Here is a 22,046-nt window from a genome sequence, read left to right as displayed (position 1 = left end):
TCTCGCTATATATAGATGATATGATTATATACACAGAAAACCCCAAGGACTCAACAACAACAAGAAACCTGTTAGAGCTAGTAGACCATTTTAGTAGTGTGGCAGGACACAAGATTAATAATATTAAAAAATCAGTGGGATTCCTCTACAGTAACAAAGAGATCTCAGAGAAGAAAACCAAGAACGTAATATCACATACAATCGCCAACCAGAAATTGAGATACTTGGAAGTAAACCTAACCAGAGACACAAAAAGACAAAACTACAGAACAGTTTTGTGAGACACAATAAAAGACCCAAAGAAATAGGGAAATGTGCCCTGTTCATGGACAGGAATTCAATATTGTGAAAATGACAATCCTACCTAAAGCAATCTACATGTTCAACCCAATGCCAATACAGATACCAAATTCATTTTTCAAGGAGATCAAAAAGGAAGTGTTAAGTTTGCTTGGAGAGGAAAGAAACCTCCAATAAGCAAACAACTTCTGAAAAATAAAAATGAAGTGGGAGACGTAGCACTCCCTGACTTCAAGATCTACTACATAGCAGTAATAACCAAAGCAGCATGGAACTGGTACAATGATAGGCACATCAACCAACAAACGGAATTGAGAACCCAGAAATGGGCCCATCTATCTACTGTTAACCGAACTTTGACAAGAAAACAGAACCTAAAAATGGGGAAATGACAACTTCTTCAACAAATGGTGCTGGCAACTCTGGACGGCTACCTCTAGAAAGACGAAACAGAATCTACATCTCACACCATACACAAAATTCAACTCAAGGTGAATCAGAGATCTGGGAATAAAGCCCAAACCCATAAAGTTCATCAGAGACAAACTGGAACCATGTATAAAAGGCCTAGTCTATAGTATAAAAGGACTGCCAAATACAGCCAGAAATGCACAATCGGGAGATGACAAAATGAATCAATGAAAATCTCTGTACTCATCAAAACTTTTTCCAACAGGGTGAAAAGAAAACCTACAAAGCTCCAGAATCCTTGCCTCCAAGAAGCAGCCTGGTCTCACCCTCTCTAGGAGGAAACTGTCCGTTTTCCTACTAGCCCATGGTATATTCAACACTATTCTCCAACACCACAGCTCAAAGACATTAATTCTCCTTCTATCATCCCTAGTCACTACTTAGTTTTCTGACGCATAGCAAGTAATTGCAAAGACTATGGCCTGGATCAGGTGCACCTTAGACTCCAGACTGACACTGCTGCTCTACAGTACTTTGGAGAGATCTCTGAAAGTACTCTTTCCCAATGAAATTTGTCTGTTGATTTCCTGGCTGCTGGTACCAAGAATGTTGATTGTGGAGCCAAGCAAACTAAAGCTCTTAACAATCTCAATCTTCACCATCTGTCATGATGCAGCCAATAGGCCTAGTGGTGAGAATCTTTGTTTTCTTGATATTGAGCTTCAACCCCTACTGACGGCTGCAGTCCTTGACCTTCTTTAGCAAGTGCTTCAGGTCCTCAGTTTCAGCAAGCAGGGTTCTGTCACCTGCATAACGCAAACTGTTGATGAGTCTGCCTCCAATCCTGATGCCATATTTCTCCTCATAGATCCCAGCCTACCGGATAATCTGTTCTGTATACAGGCTAAAAAGGTATGGAGATAGGACACATCCTTCCCAGTTTTGAACCATGCAGTGTTTTCCTTGCTCTATTCTGATGACTGCCTCCTGGTCTAAGTTTCACATAAGTACAATTGTCAGCCACAGTTTGTTGCGATCCACACAGTCATGTGCCTTTGCATAGCCAAGGAAACAGAGACATTCTTCTAGTACTCTTCTGCTTTCAGCCAAGATCCATCTAACATTAGCTGTAATATCCCTAGTACCACAACCTCTTCTAAACCCAGACTGCGCTTCAGACAGTTCTCTGTTGATGTGCTGTTCCAGTCATTTTAGTAAGCCAGTATAAAATAAAAATAAAAAATTTTACAACTGAACTAGTAGGCAATATTATGATATATAGAGAAATGATCAATGTTGTCAAAGTTGTCAAGAAATGAACTTTTCTTGGATCCACAATCAACACTCATGTTAGCAATAGACAAAAACTCCAAAGAACTGTTCAAATGGGGAAATCTTGTGCCAAGTACTTTTTTGAAAGGGCTAAAAACCAAGGAAATCAGTTAAGATACCTAAGGACTAAGGTGTATCTGACCCAAGCTGTAGTATTTTCCAATTGATTCATATGCATAAGAAAAGTCAGACAATGAATAAGAAAGTTATGTTGTTGTTTTGTGCCATCAAGTTGCTTGCAACTCATAGCGACCCTATGTACAACAGCCCTAAACTCTGCTCTGTCCTATGTCAATCGCACTGTCTCTGATACACCCATCCCGATTACGCTGTCACTGAATCAATCCACCACATAGAGGGCCTTCCTCTCCTGTGCTGTCCCTCCACCCTCCAAGCATGATGTCCCTCTCCAAGGACCAGTCCCTCCTTACAACATCTCCCACGTATGTCAGACAAAGCCTCAAAAATCCTTGCGTCCAAGGAGCATCCCAATTTGACCCTCTCCATGATGAATCTGTTTGTTTTCTTAGCAGTTCCTGGTACACCCAACACTCTTCTCCAATCCCAGAATACTGGATCATGCTAATGCGAAACCTATACTTGGACTAAGAAGCAATCGTCAAATCAGAACAGGGAAACACTGCATGGTTCAAAACTGGGAAGGGTGTACGCCAGGGATGTGTCCTGTCTCCCTAACTTTTCAACCTGTATGCAGAACAGATTATCCGAGAGGCTAGGCTCTATGAGGAGAAATGTGGCGTCAGGACTGGTGGAAGATCTATCAACAATCTGCATTATGCAGATGACACAACCCTGCTTGCTGAAACTGAGGAGGACCTGAAGCACTTGCTGCAGAGGGTCAAGGACTGAAGCCTTCAATATGGGTTGAGGCTCAATATAAAGACAACAAAGATTGTCACCACTGGACTAACTGGCAGCATCAGGATGGAATGTGAAGAGATTGAAATTGTTAAGAGCTTTAGTTTGCTTGGATCCACAGTCAACACTCTTGGCCACCAGCAGCCAGGAAATGAAAAGACATATTGTGATGGGTAAGTCTGCTGTTAGAGACCTCTCCAAAGTACTGAGGAGCAATGGTGTCTCTCTGGAGACTAATGTGCACCTGATACAGTTCTTCGCAATCACTTGTTATGTGTCAGAGAGTTGAATAAGAAAGAGCAAAGAAAAAGTAATATTTTGGATTGTGGTGTTGGTGAGGAGAACTCAATATCCTGTGGAATGCAAAAAGAACAAAGCAAGCTGTCTTGAAGGAAGTGACAACAGGTTAATTTTTGGAGGCAAGAGTACTTTAGTCATGCTGTCAGGAGGTGGCAGTCCTTGGAAAAAGACAGCAAGTTTGGAAAGGTGTAAAGTCAGCAAAGGAGACAAAGTCCCTTCACGAGAAGGACTGATGCAATGACTATACCAGTTTGTTTAAGTCCAGTAGAGATTGTGAGGATGATGTAGGATCAGACAAGATTTTGTTCTGTTGTGCACAGGGTTTCTGTAAGTTAGTGCCAACTTGAAGCACTAGAGAAAATGAAATGGTAAATGTGTGTGTGTGTGTGTGTGTGTGTGTGTGTGTGTGTGTGTATTAAAATGCTTTTTTATTTTGTTTTTCCAACTAGATTGCAAATTACCCGTCTTTGGGGACTAAGGAGGCTTAGTTGTTCTTTCCTTAAATACTTATTCTTTGGGGAAGTTAGATTTAGGGACAAATGACTGGACAAATGTACTAGTGAATGATGCTGCTGTTTGGAAATACAACGATTACAGGAACTTCTCCAAATGAATAGAATGAGCTGGTTATAGCATGATTTACTATTTGCAAAGTATGCCAGGGCTGTATCCTTTTTCCAGACCTTTTCAATCTGTGGTCACAGAACAGAGATGAGATTTGAACCTCAATTATTCTCCATGCTGAGCAAATAATTAGAAAACTGGATTATATGAAGAAGATCATGGAATAAAGATTAAAGGAAGATTTAACAACAATCTTGTGTTATGAAAATAATACAACCTTGCTTGATGAAAGTGAGGAGGACTTGAAATGCTGGCTGCAAAAGATCAAAGACTATAGCCTTCAATATGGATTACATCTCAACATCAAGAAAACAAAACTCTCACCACTGTTCATCATGACTAAAAAAACCCCAAATAAACAGAAAAATAAACTAAAAAAATCAAACCCTCCAAAACACAAACAGCAGCACACAAACTCATTGGCATCAAGTGAGAACTTACTCATAGTTAACCCTCTATCAGATGTTCAGAGGCTGTAAATCTGAGAGGAGACTACCTATCATTCTGCCATGCGGCAACTGGTGGATTCAACCCACCTGCCACTAGACTGGCAGAGAAAATTCCCCACCCAAGCTCCCTAACATCATTACAGATGGGAAAAAACCCCAAAGTTGTCAACGATTCCATTTTACTTAGATCCACAATCAACACCCATGGTGGCAGCAAAAAAGCAGTCAAAAGATGTGTTATGCTAGGTAAATCTGCTGTCAAGGACCTCTCCAAAGTGCTAAAGAGAAAGGATATTCATTTAAAGCCTAAGGTATGCCTGATTCAAGTCATGGTATTTCCAGTTGCTTTGTATGCAAATGAAAAGACAGACAGTGAAAAAGGATGGCCGAAGAAGAAATGATGGTCTTGAATTGCGGTACTGCTGAATATTCCATGAACTGCAAAAAAAAACCCCAAGTAAATCTGTCTTTGAGGAAATGAAATCAGAGTGCTGTTCAGGAGGGAAAAAAATCCAGAAGTATTGCTGCCAAGTTGGAAGCAACTTATAGTTGATCCTCCAATGGGTTTTCAGAGGATATAATCTGCACAGGAAGGGATTGCCTCACTTTTTCCCAATGAGGAAGATGGCAACACAACTCCTTACCCACTAAGCCAACAGAGATCCCTTTTTAGAGGCAGGGATGGGGAAACTGTTTTGTATACTTTAGCATGTTACAGTCAAGAGGGGATAATTCTTAAAAAAGACATTATGCTGAGAAATGTAGCTGGTTAGTAAAAGAGAAGACAACCTTCAAGAAGATGGAATAACATAGCAATTTTAACAACATTAATCATGAAGATGGCACAGGATGCGACAAGGTTCTAGTGCTGTTCACAGGCTATCGGTCATAGTCGACTCGACATTACCTAACTACAACATATTACTATTACATATGAGAAGCCTAATGGCCCAGTGGTTAAAACACTCAGCTGCCAACCATTCACTCTGCAGAAGGAAGAAGTGGTAGTCCACTTCTTTAAAGATTTATAGTCTCAGAAACAATGAGGCACTTCTACTCTGACAGGGTCTTATGGAGCTGCAATAAAATGAAATAACACCAACAACAATGAGCTGTGTTAATTACATGTAAGTCAGAAAAGATAGATTGTAATATAAACTACCATAAAAAAAAAAAGCTGTTGTATAGGGGGAAATCACTGGCTTATTCAACTGCCTTTTTCTCTAAGTTATTAGAAAACAATTTATGATAAAGATGTCAACAGATAAATTGTGCTACAACAATGTTGGTGATAAGAGAGTCATTTAGAAGCAGAAAGTATACATTCATAACGCTAAAACACAATTATTGAACCATCTAAAGTAATCCATTACTCCTCTTCTGAAACCCTAGTCTGTTAAGTCCTCTCTAATCAATAAACTATCTGATAAAATAATTTCTACCCCAAAATTTCTTAGCAGTGTAACTATGTATTATTCTGGAATAGACTGAGAATGATCATGTCTTTTCCCTCTTTGCTATCAGAGGTAAAAATGATCCCAAGGCTGTTGGATAAGCCAAGTCATGTTTCTTGTTCTGCTTTCTGGTTTGTTTTCCATGTATTAAACTAGGGGCACATACTTGACAGTAAAAGGTTACCTGGAAGCTGGGCAGCATTCTGTGCAGATGCACCCCTTGGGAAACTTTTCAATGCTACAGCCAATCAGAAGATAGCATGACCATGGGCCACTTTCTGCTTAATGCCAGCTGTCACACAACTCACTTAAAGGGCCCTGGGCAGCTCCATACATGGGAACGGGCAGGGAGCATCCAATTAATGTCCTCTACAGGGAGCTGACCACTGAATAGAGAGCTATGCACCCAACAGATCAACTTACATCCCTCCCCCAGCACATAAAACCTTTGCTGTAACCTTCCTGCAGGACACATCCCATTCCCACTGCCTCCCTCTGGCCTGGGTGATAGATAATAAATTCCTTTGTTTACTTCATCTAGTTCTCTACCTTTTTTACCTCATGTCTTGGTGCCAAAACCAGGGGGAGCTGTGTCTGCTTTTTTTGCCTTTTTAAGTCACAGACAGTAATAAAACAATCAACTGTCAGATACTAAAAAGACAAAAAGTCAGAACTAGTCAACAGATCTGCCAATGCCTTCAGGGCCACTTAAATGCATTCCTCATTACCAATGACTCTTTCCTGAAATGGTTCACTGTTGACCAATTCTTCTTGGTACAAAAACTTTGTGTTTTTCTCCTATCATTTAGAGAAAATAATTGTTTAACATTTTTTTCTTTAGTACTAGTTAGGTGGTCTTTTCTCACCAAAGTGGTAAGATCTAAGGCTTAAGTTTTACAGGAAGAAAAGAAAAGCAAGTTTAACAAGTATAGGAAAAGGGACTCTTCCACCTGATGAGACGTTTCTCTGAATTTTCACGTCTTAGCTGATAAAACAACACTCAATCACATTTCCACATACCCTAAGATCTGAAAAATCAACCACTGACAATGCTTTGGCACACAGGTCACTCTGACACACAGGGAGTCACAGTAAAAGTTGAAGTCAACTGAGTGCAAATAACTTTTTAAATTAAAAAAACAAACTTTAGACAGCCAACACCTCGTCTGCCCCTTCGCACAGTCACCATTGCAGGTTCACACCCGCTACCCCCAGCTCACCATGGATGATGACATCACTGCGCTCGGGGTCGACAACAGCTCTGGCATGTGCAAGGCTGGCTTCGTGTGCAACGATGCCCCCCAGGCTGTCTTTCCCTCCATTGTGGGGCGCCCTTGGCACCAGGGCGTGATGGTGGGATGGGCCAGAAGACTCCTACGTGGGGGATGAAGCCCAGAGCAAGAGAGGCATCTGACCCTCAAGCACCCCATCGAGCATGGCATTGTCACCAACTGGGACGACATGGAGAAAATCTGGCACCACATCTTCTACAACGAGCTGTGTGTGGCCCCCGAAGAGCACCCTGTGCTGCTGATGGAGGCCCCCCTGAACCCCAAGGCTAACTGGGAGAAGATGACCCAAATCATGTTCAAAACCTTCAACAACTCTGCCATGTACATCCTCTGGCCGAACCACTGGCATTGTGATGGATTCTGGCGATGGGGTCACCCACACTGTGCTCATCTATAAGGGGTACACCCTCCCCCATGCCATCCTGTGTCTGGACCTGGCTGGCCGGGACCTGATTGACTACCTCATGAAGATCCTCACCGAGCGAGGCTACAGCTTCACCACCACGGCTGAGTGGGCAATTGTGCATGACATCAAGAAGAAACTCTGTTATGTTGCCCTGGACTTCGAGCAGGAGATGGCAACGGCGGCTTCCTCTTCCTCCTTGGAGAAGAGTTACGAGCTGACGATGGGCAGGTCATCACCATCGATGGGCAGGTCGTCACCATCGGCAATGAGCGTTTCCGCTGCCCCGAGGCACTCTTCCAGCCCTCCTTCCTGGGCATGGAGTCTATTGGCATCCATGAAACTACCTTCAACTCCATCATGAAGTGTGATGTTGACATCCGCAAGGACCTCTACGCCAACACAGTGCTGTCTGGCAGGACCACCATGTACCCAGGCATCTCCGATAGGATGCAGAAGAAGATCACAGCGCTGGCCTCCAGCACGATGAAGATTAAGATCATGGCTCCCCCTGAGCACAAATACTCCGTGTGGATCAGCAGCTCCATCCTGGTCTCCCTGTCCACCTTCCAGCAGATGTGGACCAGCAAGCAGGAGTACAACAAGTCTGGCCCCTCCATCATCCACGTAAATGCTTCTAGGCTGACTGTTTAGTTGCCTTACACCCTTTCTTGATAAAAAAAATCTAACTTGCGCAGGAAAAAACCCAAAGGATGAGAATTGGCATGACTTTGTTACTTTTTTAAATTTTTTTTCACTTGACTCAGGATTTAAAAACTGGAACGGTGAGGGTGACAGCAGTTGGTGTGGAGCAAGAATCCCCCCGGTTTTCCAATGTGGCCCAGGACTTTGATTGTACATTGTTCTCTTTTTTTTAAATAGTCCTTCCAAATAATCAACATGGCGATGTGACAGGAAGCTCCTGCCTTTCCAAAAGCCTCTCCCTTCCCCTAAGCAGAAAGAGCCCTGTCCCTCACCCGGGTCCATGCATGGATGGGGTGGCAGGGAGCGTTGCTTTTGTGTAAATTATACCTTATCCAGTTTTTGGGGTTTTTTTTTGTTGTTGTTGTTGTTGTTTTTTTGTTAAAACATCTTCCGCCTTAATACTTGTTCTTTAGTTTTTGGTTGGTTTTTTTGTTTGTTTGTTTTTTTCCAATAGTCAGCCATTGGAGGCCCTACTTTTTTGGGGTGCTTGCCCTTTCCCTCAACTCTAGAAATATGAAGGCTTTTGGTCTCCCTGGGGTGGCTGAGATGCGCAGGCAGCCAGGGCTTTAGCTGTACACTGACTTGAGACCAGATGAATAAAAGTGCACACCTTAAAAAGTAAAAAAAAAAACACAAAAAAAACCCCAAAAAAACCCCCACACACAAAAAACAACCTTTAAAAAACCTACCTTTGGTAATTCAAAACCAAATAGTACTGTCTTTTTTTATTTGTTACTAATAAGGAGGCATACTTTCTCATATTGAATGTTCTGAATTTTATATAAACTTTGCCCTTTTATGTTTTGGGGGGAGTCTTTTCTTTTGTGTTACTCTATATATTATAAAACTTTTGTCTAACAGAAACACTTTATAGGCTGCACAAATTTTAACTAAAACCAGAGAAAACCGTTGAGTCAACCACTGTTAGGCGAGCTAAAGTTACTGTCAGGTGCTGTCTTCTCCAGTCAATTCTAAGTGATGATGAACTTATGTAAGTTTTATGTAAAACAATGCCTACGCTTTATAATCCTCACGACTGCCAGTATATTGAAGTCCATGAATGGTGCCATGGTGCCAATCCATCTCACCAAGGGTGACCCATGTCCTTGATGACCCTGCACTTCACCAAACACAACCACCTCTGCTGGGAATTATTCCTACTGATGATGTGTCCCAAGGAGCTCAAGGGCTGCTAACCAAAAAGCCAGTTCAAATTCACCAGCTGCTCTCTACACAAAAGATGAAGCAGTCTGTTTCTATAAAGATCTACAACCTTGGAAAATCTAATGGGTTATTTTTTATTGGTGAAAAAAAGTTCAAATTTTTTTATACTGAGTAATATGAAGAGTAATACGGCATCAGGATTGGAGAAAGAATCATCAACAACCTGTATTGTCCAGATGACACAATCTTGTTGCTAAAAGTGAAGAGAACTTGAAGCACTTGATGCAGAAGATCAAAGACTACAAGCTTCAAGATAGACTGTATCTCAACATTAGGAAAACAAAAATCCTAACCACTGGACACACAGTCATCACTGTGCTAGATAAAGAATGAGGTTGTCAATGATTTCACTTTACTTGGATCCATAATCAACACCATGATAACAGCCTGTGTGCCACCTAAGGAATTCTCGATGAGTAAGACAAGCCCTAAATAGTTATTCTGCCCATATTTCCACCAAGATATCAAAAGACTTATTCTGCCCATATTTCCACCAAGATATCAAAAGACATGTTGCATTGGGGAAACTGATTGTCAAGGACCTCTCTCATGTGCTACAGAGCAATTACATCAGTTTAAAGACTAATGTGCATCTGATTCAAGCCAAATATTTTTACTTACTTCCTATGCATTTGAAAGCTGGACAGTGACTAAAGATGACAGAAAAATTGATGCTTTACACTATGGTTTTGAAGAAGAGTATCAAATACCCCATGGATTTTCAAAAGAACAAACAAGTCTATCTTTAAGAAAGTGCAACCAGTGTGCTTAGAGGCAAGGATGCTTAAGTTTCATTTTACATATAATTGGCTTGTTTTCAGGAGGGTCCAGTTCTTGGTAAAAGGCATCAAGCTGAGAAAAGAGAGTCAGAGAAAAAGAAGATCTTCAACAGGGTGGACTAGCACAATGACTGAAACAACAGGTTTGTGCGTATCAAAGACTGTAAGGATGGTGGAGGATAGAGAAAGCATCAGAACTGTTGTTCACAGGGTCACACTAAGATATTTATTTGACTTACTGGCACCTAGGTCAGCAGCTGCTCCATGAGAGAAGGCTGGGCAATCTGCTCCTGTGCAATTAGCTGTCTTTGAAATCCATCAGAGGGTCAGCTATGGGATGGTTCCAACTCTACAGATCAACAAGTGACCTAGTAATTAAGAAGCTGCACTGCAATCCCAAAGGCACATGGTTTGAATCTACCAACTTGCTCTCTAGGAGAAAAATGGGCAATCTCCTCCCATGAGACTTATTGCCCCTGAAAACCAGTTGGAGGGTCAGCTATGGGTCAATGGACCATAACAACATTACCATAATTACGTTGGCTACACATTTACAAATTAAAAAACAAAGTAAACAAAAAAGGTATCTATTTAGTGATAAATGGTACAATTATCATGGTTAAATGAGGAGATCTTCTTAAACTGAAATATGAAAGTAATTTAGTTAAAACAGGTTAAATTTTTCTTTTTCTTTAAAAATAATCTAAGGGGCTTGTACAGAGAGGATACAATATGTTGCAATGTGCCATCGAGTCACCTGTGACTCATAGTGACTCTATGTACTTTAGCTCTGAAACCTCACTTATCCTGAGCCAATCTCATCATCACCAACAGACTTAATCACATTTCTCCACACTAAGTCAATCATCTCATCTTGGGTCTTCCTCTCCTGCATTGCCCTTCCACCCTTCCAAGCATGATGTCCCTTCTCCAAGGATTGGTCCTTCCTGGCCACATGCCCAAAATATGTGAAATGGAGTTTCAAACCCCTTGCCTCCAGGGAGCAGCCTATTATAACTCTCTCCAGGACTGACCTGTTTATTCTCCTGGCAGTTTACAGTATGTTCAACACTCTTCTCCAGCACCACAACTCAAAGGAATCGATCCTTCTTCTATTATCCTTAGTTACTGCTCAGCTCTTAGATACACAGCAAGTAACTGCAAAGACCATAGACTGGGACAGCTTAGTCTACAGACTGACATCACTGTTCTTCAGTACTCTAGAGAGACTCCTGGCAGCAGACTTTCCCAATGTAATGTGTCTTTTGATTTTCTTACTTCTGGTGCTAAGCAGAAATTATTAACAATCTCAATCATTTCTCCATCCATCATGAAGCTGCCAATGGACCTAGTGGTGAGAATCTGTTTTTCTTGATGTTGAGCAGCAATCCACAATGAAGACTTTGATCTTCTACAGCAAGGCCTCATGTCCTCTTCAATTTCAGCAAGCATGGTTTGTCATCTGCATAACGCTGGTTGTTAATGAGTCTTGCTCTAATCATGATGCCACATTCTCTCTCATAAAGTCCAACCTCTCGAACAATCTGTTCTACATATATATTGAAAAGGTATGGAAAAAGGATGCATCCCTGATGCACACTGTTCCTGATCCTGAATCATGCAGTGTTTCCTTGTTCTGTTCTGACTACTGCTTCTTGGTTCAAGTGTAGGTTTCACATAAGCACAATTTAGTCTTCTGGGATCCTAATTCTTCTCAAGGTTAGTCACAATTTGTTGTGATCCACACAGTCAAATGCCTTTGCATAGTCAATGAAACAGAGATAGACATTCCGCTGGTACTCTCTGCTTCCAGCCAAGATCCATCTAACGTTGGCCATGTCTTTTCATGGTATATAATTTTCAATAAGTAATGGGGTTTAGAAGGGGTCGTGGTACTAGGGATATTGTTGCTGATGTTAGATGGATCTTGGCTGAAAGCAGAGAATACCAGAAGAATGTCTATCTGTGTTTCATTGATTATGCAAAAGCATTTGACTGTGTGGATCATAACAAACTATGGCTGACTCTGAGAATGGGAATCCCAGAACATTTAATTGTGCTAATACGAAACCTATACTTGGACCAAGAGGCAGTAGTCAGAACAGAGCAGGGTAACACTGCATGGTTCAAAATTGGGAAGGGTGTACACCAGGGATGCATCCTGTCTCCATACCTTTTCAACATGTATGCAGAGCAGATTATCCGAGAGGCTGGGCTCTATGAGGAGAATTGTGGCATCAGGATTGGTGGAAGTTGTCTTAACAATCTCCGTTATGCAGATGACACAACCCTGCTTGCTGAAACTGAGAAGGACCTCATGTACTTGCTGCGAAGCGAAGGGTCAAGGACTGCAGCCTTCAGTATGGACTGAGGCTCAATGTCAAGAAGACAAAGATTCTCGCCACTGGACCAATTGGCAGCGTCAGGATGGATGACGAAGAGATTGAGAGTGTTCACAGCTTTAGTTTGCTCGGCTCCACAGTCAACACTCTTGGTACCAGCAGTCAGGAAATCAAAAAGCGTATCGCGATGGGAAAGTCTGCTGTTAGGGACCTCTCAAAGGTGCTCAGGAGCAACAGTGTCTCTCTGGAGACTAAGGTGCGCCTGATACAGGCCATGGTCTTTGCAATCGCTTGTTATGCATCAGAGAGTTGGACAATGACTAGGGAGGACAGAAGGAGAGTGGATGCTTTTGAGCTGTGGTGCTGGAGAAGGGTACTGAATGTACCCTGGACTGCCAGGAAAACAAACAGATTTATCTTGGAGAGGACTAAACCAAGCTACTCCCTGGAGGCAAGGATTCTGGGGCTTCGTCTGACATACTTTGGACATGTTGCCAGGAGGGACGGGTCCTTGGAGAGGGACATAATGCTTGGGAGGGTTGAGGGACAACGCAGGAGGGGAAGACCCTCTATGAGATGGATTGATTTGGTGACTGGAGTAATTGGGATGGGTGTGTCAGAGGCGGTGCAGTTGGCGCAGGATAGAGCAGGGTTTAGGGCTGTTGTGCATAGGGTTGCTATGAGTCGGAAACAACTCGACGGCACATAACAACAACAACAACGTTTAAAAATGGATTTGGTCTGTTTTATAAATTGGTTTAGAATAAACAAGATCTGTTGTTATATGCTGTGAGTCGGTGTGACTCTTAGCAATCCTACATCCAACAGCTCTGAACCTTGCTCTATCTTGAGGCAACCTTATTATATCTGACACACCTTCCCCTATTATCCCAGTCACTGAGTCAATCCATCTCATCCAGGGTTGTCTTCTCTTGCACTGTCTCTCCACCCTCCCAAGCATGACATCCCTCTCTAAGTACTGCTCCCTCCCTGCAACATGCCCAAAGTATGTCAGACAGAGTTTCAGAATCCTTGCCTCCAAGGAGCAGCCTGGTTTCATTCTCTCAAGGCTGAACCTGTTTGTACTCCTAGGAGTCCATGGTATATTCAATACTATTCTCCAGCACCACAACTCAAAGGCATCAATTCTCCTTCTATCATACCTAGTCACTGCTTTCTGATGCAAAGCAAGTGCCTGTGTATATTAAAAAAAAAAAAAAAGAGAACTAGGTATATCTAGATTTTGAGAATGAGAAGGAGTAACTGAGTCTGATCATTAATGAGTTCCAAGCTTTCTTTTTAAAAGCAGATTTCCAAGCTATTCTCCAAGGTATCTGTAGGTGTGTTTGAAGCAACCTTTCAGTTAGCAGTCTAGTACTTAATGTTTGTGCCACCCACCCACGGACTCCTCAATGAACAAGACAAGCCCCTAAATAATTATTCTGCCCATATGTTAAAAGTTTTGAGATTTGTAAACACCACTTAATCTTCAAAATGCCCTAATTTATGCTTCTTCCTGTTGTGTACCATCGAGTAGGAACCTATCCATAGCTGACCCTTCTGCGGTGGGTTTTCAGAGGCAGTTAATTAAATGGGAGGAGACTGCCCTTCCTTCTCCCGCAGAGCAGCTCTGGGATTCGAACTGCTTGCCTTCAGGATTGCAGCACTGCTTCTTACCACTAGGCCACCACAGCTCCCTAAGTTATGCTTATCACTGTACATGACCGTAACCGACATCAAACACATCCAATAGTCAAAGACGGTAATTTGTATGATACTTAAGAAAACGATATATAAAGCTTCATGAAAATCAGAAACAATATGACCTTTCATTAAAGTCTTTAAAAATAAATTAACAGGCACTTTCTGCAGGACAAAGATGGGAAATCTCTTCTCATGTGATTTACAGCCTCTGAAAAACCACTGAAGGGATAGCTTTGAGTCCAGTTCTGATGCAATGGCACATAACAAAAATATGCATTTAGGTTTTGGTAGACAAGTGACTGAAAAGCATATCCAAAAAACCCCAAACCCATTGCTATTGAGTCAATTCTACAAATCTTCACAGTAGGAGACTGCTTATCTTTTCCCTATGGATTGGCTGGGCAGTTAGAACTACAGCCTTTCAGTCAACAGCCCAAAACACTACACATGTCACAATAATACAGTGGCAGTAAAATGATATTCTGAGCTAAAAAATTATGATTATTAGAAATAGTTTATTTCCCACACCTATGGACCCTGGCTATGTTGAATTGCTGAACGAGCTGAGAACCCCTGGCTACATAGACCTGCTGAACTAGCAGAAAACCCCCAACTGTACCAATGACCATGAGAGGCAAAAGAGGACAACGAGATGGGATCCCAGGGTCAGTGAGTGTTCTCCACTGTTAATGAATCAACATGTGATGAAGTTATGAACTGCAATGTAGATAAACTGCAATTAACTGTTTAATGTTTACTATGAATTAATGAATCAATATGTTGTGATGAATTTGTGAATTGCAATGTAGATAAATTGCAATGAACTGTTTGATGCTTGTTATGAATACATCAACATCTTGTGATGACTTTATTAATTGCAATGTAGGTAAATTGCAATTGTTGCTACTAATTAACCAATAAATTGTAATTGGCTTTTGTAATTAAAAAAGTTTATTTTTCTTATGTAAAAATTGTAATTACTTGCTTGCTAATAGATGATCCTTAGAATATTATAGAATAACTGAATGTTCCTAATTCTTAAATTGAAACAATAATAGCGAGTGACACTCAGGCTTACTTATATTATTGTAGTATATGTTGTTGTTAGGTGCAGCTGAGTCGAGTATGATTCATAATGACCCTATTAACAAAAGATCTGAACCCTGTTATATCCTGTGCCATCCTCACACTTCCTGACACACAAGTGCCAATTGTGACAGTCACCATGTCAATCCACCTGGCTGATGGTCTTCCTGTCTTTCACCAACCCTCCACCCTTCCTGGCATCATGTCTCTCTCCAAGGAATAGTCCCTCCTAGCAACATGCCCAAAGTATGTGAGGCATAATTTATAAAATAATAAAGACTTGGTTAACTCCTTAATTGAGGTCTTATCCTACTCACTGAAGAGTTCCTGGCAGCACAGAGGTTTAGCACTACACTGCCAACTGAAAAAGAGGCCATTTAAAAAAGCCTTACAGATACTTTTGAAGAATGGCCTAGAGATTTGCTTCTGAAAGGAAACCCTGTACTCGTTCTGTATTATTACTGAGGAAGCACAAGCAATACTGGCACAGAGTCTAGAGATTACACCTAGACCTCTGAGATCAGTCAGTCATGGCTTTGAATTCTAATTTTCAACTCAGTTTCTTCCTCTCAGTATCTAACTGAATTATATGAATTGTCACAACACATGTGCTGCTACTAAAAGGTTCAACCCACCCCTAGCCAAACCAAAGCCATCTAGTTCCATAAAGATTGGAAATCCTAGGGGGTAGTTCCATTTTGTCCTAAAGGGTCTACATGAGTTGTAATCAACTCACTGGCAACAAGGTCACTCACTTAATGCAACATCTGGAATATATGAAGAATGTTAATTACTACATCAGAAATTTAAAAAAATTTAAAAATAACAATTTCCATAAATCCTTTATCTTTGTATGAGAATTTAACATACAACCAATATTTATTCACTTAAGTAAACATTTCTTGAGTATTTGCAAATCATTACTGTGGACATAAAGATAAGCAGTATTTGGGCTGAAAATCTCACCTGCAGGGAATAGAAACTCAAACACATAAATAAAATATATACAAAAACAAAACATGCCTAAAACGTACAAACAGTCCAAATGGAAGTTAATTTACTCTCAAGGTCCAGTACTCAAGACGTTATGAAGGAGATGAAAGAACTGAGAAATGGGACAGGTGAAAGCAGTAAGTCTAATTTGAGATTAGACTGTCAACTTTTGGAGTTTCTATGGGCTAGTGGTTAAATAGTAGAATTCTCTTCTCCTGTGACAGACTAGAGTTTGATTCTTGGCTAGTACACCTCATGTGCAGTCACCAATCATTTGTGAGTTTGTATGTTGTTATGATGCTGAACAGGTTAGCTCCCAACCTAAAATGAATTACAAAGGTCTGGCTGTCTTCTTTAAAAAATCAGCCAATACATTTCCTCAAAAACTTGAACACAAAAACTCCCTATGAGCCAACTTTTCCATTACTAGGAATATACCCAAAGGAAATTAGAACTGAGACATAAATGGAGATTTGTACACCATGTTCATAGCATTATTCACCATCACAAGAACACAGAAATAGTCCGAATGTACAACTCCAACAGAATGGATAGAGAAATTGTGGTATACTCACACAATGGAATACTATGCAGCACTATGTAACTTGGGAGAGGCTGGAGAACATTATGCTGTGTGAACTAACAGTCTAATAAAGAAAAAATACTGCATAAGATCACTACTGTAAAGATAAAAGGCTGTTGTTGTTATGTGCCATCGAGTCGTTTCTACTAAAATATGTACAGGAACCCAAGGGGGGAAGAAAGAGGGGAAAGAGAGGTGAGGATAGGTAGGAGTGAAATCACAGGGCTGCACAGTTTGGGGGGTGGAGGAGAGGGGGAGCAAAGGGGAAAGATCCAGATAAAGAGACAGGGAACTGATGAACAAGGTCAATGGTAATTGATATTATAAAGCATAATGTATGAAACACAATGTGAATGAAGAATAGTGTGAAACATAATGTATATAAACTTTGTAAGCAAGCCAATTTAAAAAAAGGGAAATAGAATGTATATGAATGATTGTATAAAACACAATGTATATCAAAAAATCTCCAATATGTAAATTAATGAAACATAATGCAATTATTATTCTAAAACAAAAAATAAATTTTTTTTCGGCCAATGAAAATTCTATGATACACAATCATCTGATCTACAGCCAACCATGGGGCTGGTTAATGTTTCATTCTGTTGTGTTTGAGTGCCCATGAGTCAGGAGACAACTTAACAGCACCTAACAATGACAATATAAGCAGATAAAAATACCTTGCAAATAAGCACATGCACAAAACACACATTCAATTGTACTTAATAAACATAACTAAGAACTCCAGAAAAAGTGGTAAAGATTACTAAGTTAATTAATGCCCTAAGATTGAGAATGCCTCAGTGTCTTAAGAAACAACACAGTTCTTTAAATGTAAAGTTAAAAAAATATGACACGGGCTCTTAAAACAAGTTTTAGATTTAAAGTGTAACCACTCATTTCCAAGAAATATTCTATACAAAACCTTGGGTTTTTTTTTCTTATCTTAACCTGCAATGCTAAGTCTTTCCTTGGAAGCTAGGCTTCTGAAGCTCTGCCTTACTTTGGGCACATGGCCAGGAGAGATCAGTCCTTGGAAAAGGATATCACGCTCAGAAGGGTGGACAGATAGTGCAGGAGAGGGAGACCCTGATGAGAAGGATTGATAACTTGGGCAATGGGGGTTAGAGTGTTGGAGTTAAGAGAGACTGGCTCAGGACAGGGAAGGGTTCAGAGCTGCTGTACATAGGGTCTCTATACATCACAAGTGACTCAATGGCATATAAAAACAGTAATATACTATGACAGGTTTGGAAGCAGGAGTGGCAGCCACTTTCTAAATAACATGCCTCCAGAGACTCTATGAACTTTGATAAACGCCAACAATTCTGGAGGGGCTAATAAGCTTTTTTGTTCATAGGGTTGCTGAGTCGTGCTTGACTCGAAGGCAAGGAACAACACAACAACCTGCAATAGTATTGTTCCTACAATGTAGCACCAGACTAATGGTTTTGTTTTTAATGAGAATCTCATGTTATCATTTATAATCAAAGTTCACATTTCCCTAAAAAAGTATTTGGTCCTAGAATATTATCAAGTATTTCACAGGGCTATAAATTTATAACAGGTACACAAATAAAAGGATTCAATTAGCACATACTTGTCTTCTTCACAATTTAGTAGGTTGGTATATAAATGATCCAATGCATGAAGTAGCTTGATTCATTCACCCAGTTCTATTTATTGTATCAGCATTTATCAAGTGCTTTTCATGGGCTAAATATTAAAAATGGTGGAAGAGATAAATGAGTTAGAAGTAGAAGAGAAAATCTCAGTCAAAGCTAACACATATCCTAAGCCTCTGACTCACACTAATTGCTATTTATTCTGGCTTTATCTAGAGCCTGTCAACTCTTTTCAATTCTTTCCATCTGTTAATAGAAGAGTTTCTACTGTAAACATTTGACTCCAGAAGAATCTAAATACTGTTTTCTAAATACAATTTACAATATTTAAAATAAAATCTTCTCATTTCCTTTCCTCCATCTATTCATTATATATTACACCATATATGCTTAAGATGGTAGTGAGAGGAAAATTTAAAAAGAGGGGAAACCCACGTGCTTCCATGTACAATTTTAATAGTCTGAGTATCATCTCCACCACATCATCTCCGCCAATGAGCAGCACCCAAATGCACGCGGGGCACCGGCCTGCAGGATCATCTCCACCAGGGAGTATCCATACACAGGGCAGGCACGCCTGGAACCTGATCCACATGATCGGGAGATGTTAGTCAACTCAGTCTTGCTCTGCTGCCGATGTTGTGTACCACTGAGTCGGAATCGACTCCTTACTGACCAACACTCCAGTGGATTTTCAGAGGCAATAAATCGTATAGAGTTGACTGCCCATCTTTATCCCTCAGAACAGCTAATGGATTTGAACCCTATGACTTTGGGTTGAAAGCACAATTCCTTATCACTAAGTTCCTTCTGCTGATATTTATTGACCAGTTTGCTATATTGGGGGAAGGGTGTGTGAAAAGATGAGAGGGTAGGATTTGTGCAGTGCTGCTTATTTTATAATTTGTGTATGTATATGCCTAGCAAAAAATGATGCCTTAGAAATTGATGGGCTACCAAATGACTTATTTCAACTAACAGGTGCAGCTCTGGATGTCCTCATGAGTCTTTGCTAGGAAATTTGGAGGACAACTGTCTGGTCAACAGACTGGAAAAGATACATATTTGTTCCCAATCCCAAGAAAAGTGATCCAACAGAATGTGGTAACTATTGAACAATCATTAATATCACATGCAAGCAAAATACTGAAGATCATTGAGAAACGGATTAGAACAGTACGGCTAATATTGGTAGACCAGACAGTAGACTGCCACAAGTTCAAGCAGGATTTAGAAGAGGCTGTGGCACCAGGGATATCAAAGCTGAAGTCAGATCCTGGCTGAAAGTAAAGAATACCAAATTAATGTTGATTTGTACATTTTTAAAAAAAAAATACTAATTTACAGAATTCTAATACACTGTCTTCAAGAACAGATTCTTCCAATTTCCCTCAAACTGCCCCCCCCCTCCATTAAATTGTATAATTCCATGATTACTCTCCTCCTTCCCCTGCACATCCTCATCACTCTGCTCCTACCCTCCCCTAACCCCCTGGATCTTTATAGTCATTCTACAATAATAGTTTTATACAATATTTGTCCTTGTGGAACTGAGTGAGTTCACTCCAGTCCCTCCCAAGTTGGGTAATAATTTACAAAATCATTGCTCCTGCATGCTGTGTAATATTCCATCGTGTGAATGTATCTTAATTTCTTAATCCATTCGTCTGTGGCTGGACACACTTGGGCTGTTTCCAAGTTCTTGTGATGGTGAATAATGCTGCTACGAACATTGACAAATTTCCGTTGGTGCCTCAGTTCTCATTTTCTCAGGATATACCCCAAGCAGTGGCATAGCTGGGTCATCTGGAATTTCTATGTTCAGCTTTTTGAGGGAACGTCAAACTACCTTCCAGGAATGACTGCACCATTTTAGAATCCCACCAACAATGTATGAGTTCCTTGTCTCGCCACATCCTCTCCAACATTTATTACTTGCTACCCTGTTAAACCTTGCCATTGCTTCTGGATGAGATGGTACCTCATTGTGGTCCTGTACTTTACTGACTATGCATTTGACTATGTGGATCATAACAAGTTATGGTTATCATTGAAAAGAATGGGAATTCCAGAGCACTTAACTGTGCTCATGCAAAACTTATTCCTAGACCAGGAAGCTGTTGTGCGAACAGAGCAAAGGAACACTATATGGTTTACAATTAAGAAGGAAGTGCATCGTGGTTCTACTCCCTATCAACTCAATGTGTATGCTGAGCAAATTATGTGAGAAGTTGGACTCTATGAAAAAGAATGTGTCATCGGATGAGAGGGAGACCTGTGTTATGCAGGTAACACAACCTTGCTTGCTAAAAGTGAGGAGGCCTGAAGTACCTGCAGAAGATCAAAGAATACAGCCTTCACTATGGATCACATCTCAATGTCAAGAAGACAAAGTTTCTTACCACTGGTCTGAGAGGCAACATCACGATAAATGGACAAAAGATTGAAAATTGACAACAATTTCATCTTACATGGCTCCACAAATAACACCCTTGGTACCAGCAGTCACGAAAGCAGGAGACATATGCCTGGGCAAGCCTGCAGTTTGGGACTTCTCCAAATTATTTAAGAGTAATGATGTCAGTTTTAAGGACTAAGGTGCATCTGATTCAGGCCATGGTCTTTCAGATCACTTGCTATGCGTCTGAGAGCTGAACAGTGAATAAGGAAGACAGAAGAATTATTGCTATCTTTGAGCTGTGATGTTGGAGACGAGCACTGAACGAACATCCCATGGACAGACAAATTAACAAATAAATATGTCTTGGAGAGGGTGTAGTCAGAGTGTTCTTTGGAGGCAAGGATGATGAGTCTTTGCCTCACATATTTCTGGCATGTTGTCAGGAGGGGGCTATTCCTTGGAAAGGGACATGATGCTTAGAAAGGTAGAGGGGTCAGTGTTGGTGAAGGCAAGGAAAACCCTCAACCAGGTGGACTGGCACAGTGACTGCTGAAATGGTCTCTACTGTGTCTGGAAGTGTGAGGACAGCATAGGATAGGAGAGGATTCGAATCTGTTGTTCACAGAGTATCTATGGGTCATACTCGACGGCATCTAACAACATATGTATGCTTGTTCACAGTTTGCTTTTCTGTCTCTCAGTTACTGTATTAAGATAGCTTGCTGGCTGCTGTGATGCTGGAGACTAACACCAGCATTTCAATGCCAGCAGGTCACGGTGGACAGGTTTAAGCAGAGTTTCTCCTTTAAGACATACTGAAGAGGAAAACACCTGACTCCAATGCCACAGTTACTCTGCCAATCTATCTCATCCAGAGTACCAAGCCCTCCTGATATGTCCAAAGTATGTGAGATGGGGTTTCAATATCCTTACATACAAGGAGCAACCTGGGTTCACTCTTTCCAGGATAGACCTGTTTGTTCTCTTAACAGTTTATAAAATACTCTTCTCCAACATAAGTCAAAGGCATCAATTCTTTTTCAGCTATCCTTTTTGAAGTGTATCAAAGATGGTGAGGTTGTCTCAGGACAGGGTAAGGCTCAGAGATGCTGTCTACAGGGTCGTTATGAGTCTTAATCAACTCACCAGCACCTAAC

At 40.8% G+C, this 22,046-nt stretch overlaps 1 pseudogene; it reads left to right on the top strand.

Annotated features, from left to right (window-relative positions):
- Positions 1–6,970: 6,970 nt before the first annotated feature.
- Positions 6,971–8,098, top strand: LOC102857861 (annotated as a pseudogene).
- The last annotated feature ends 13,948 nt before the right edge of the window (positions 8,099–22,046 follow it).

This window comes from Elephantulus edwardii, unplaced genomic scaffold (genome assembly GCF_000299155.1).
Source record: "Elephantulus edwardii isolate Elephantulus edwardi_28Jun2011 unplaced genomic scaffold, EleEdw1.0 scaffold00007, whole genome shotgun sequence".
NCBI lineage: Eukaryota > Metazoa > Chordata > Mammalia > Macroscelidea > Macroscelididae > Elephantulus > Elephantulus edwardii.
Note: the sequence above shows the minus strand (reverse complement) of the source record. Positions and strands in the feature narration are given on the sequence as shown.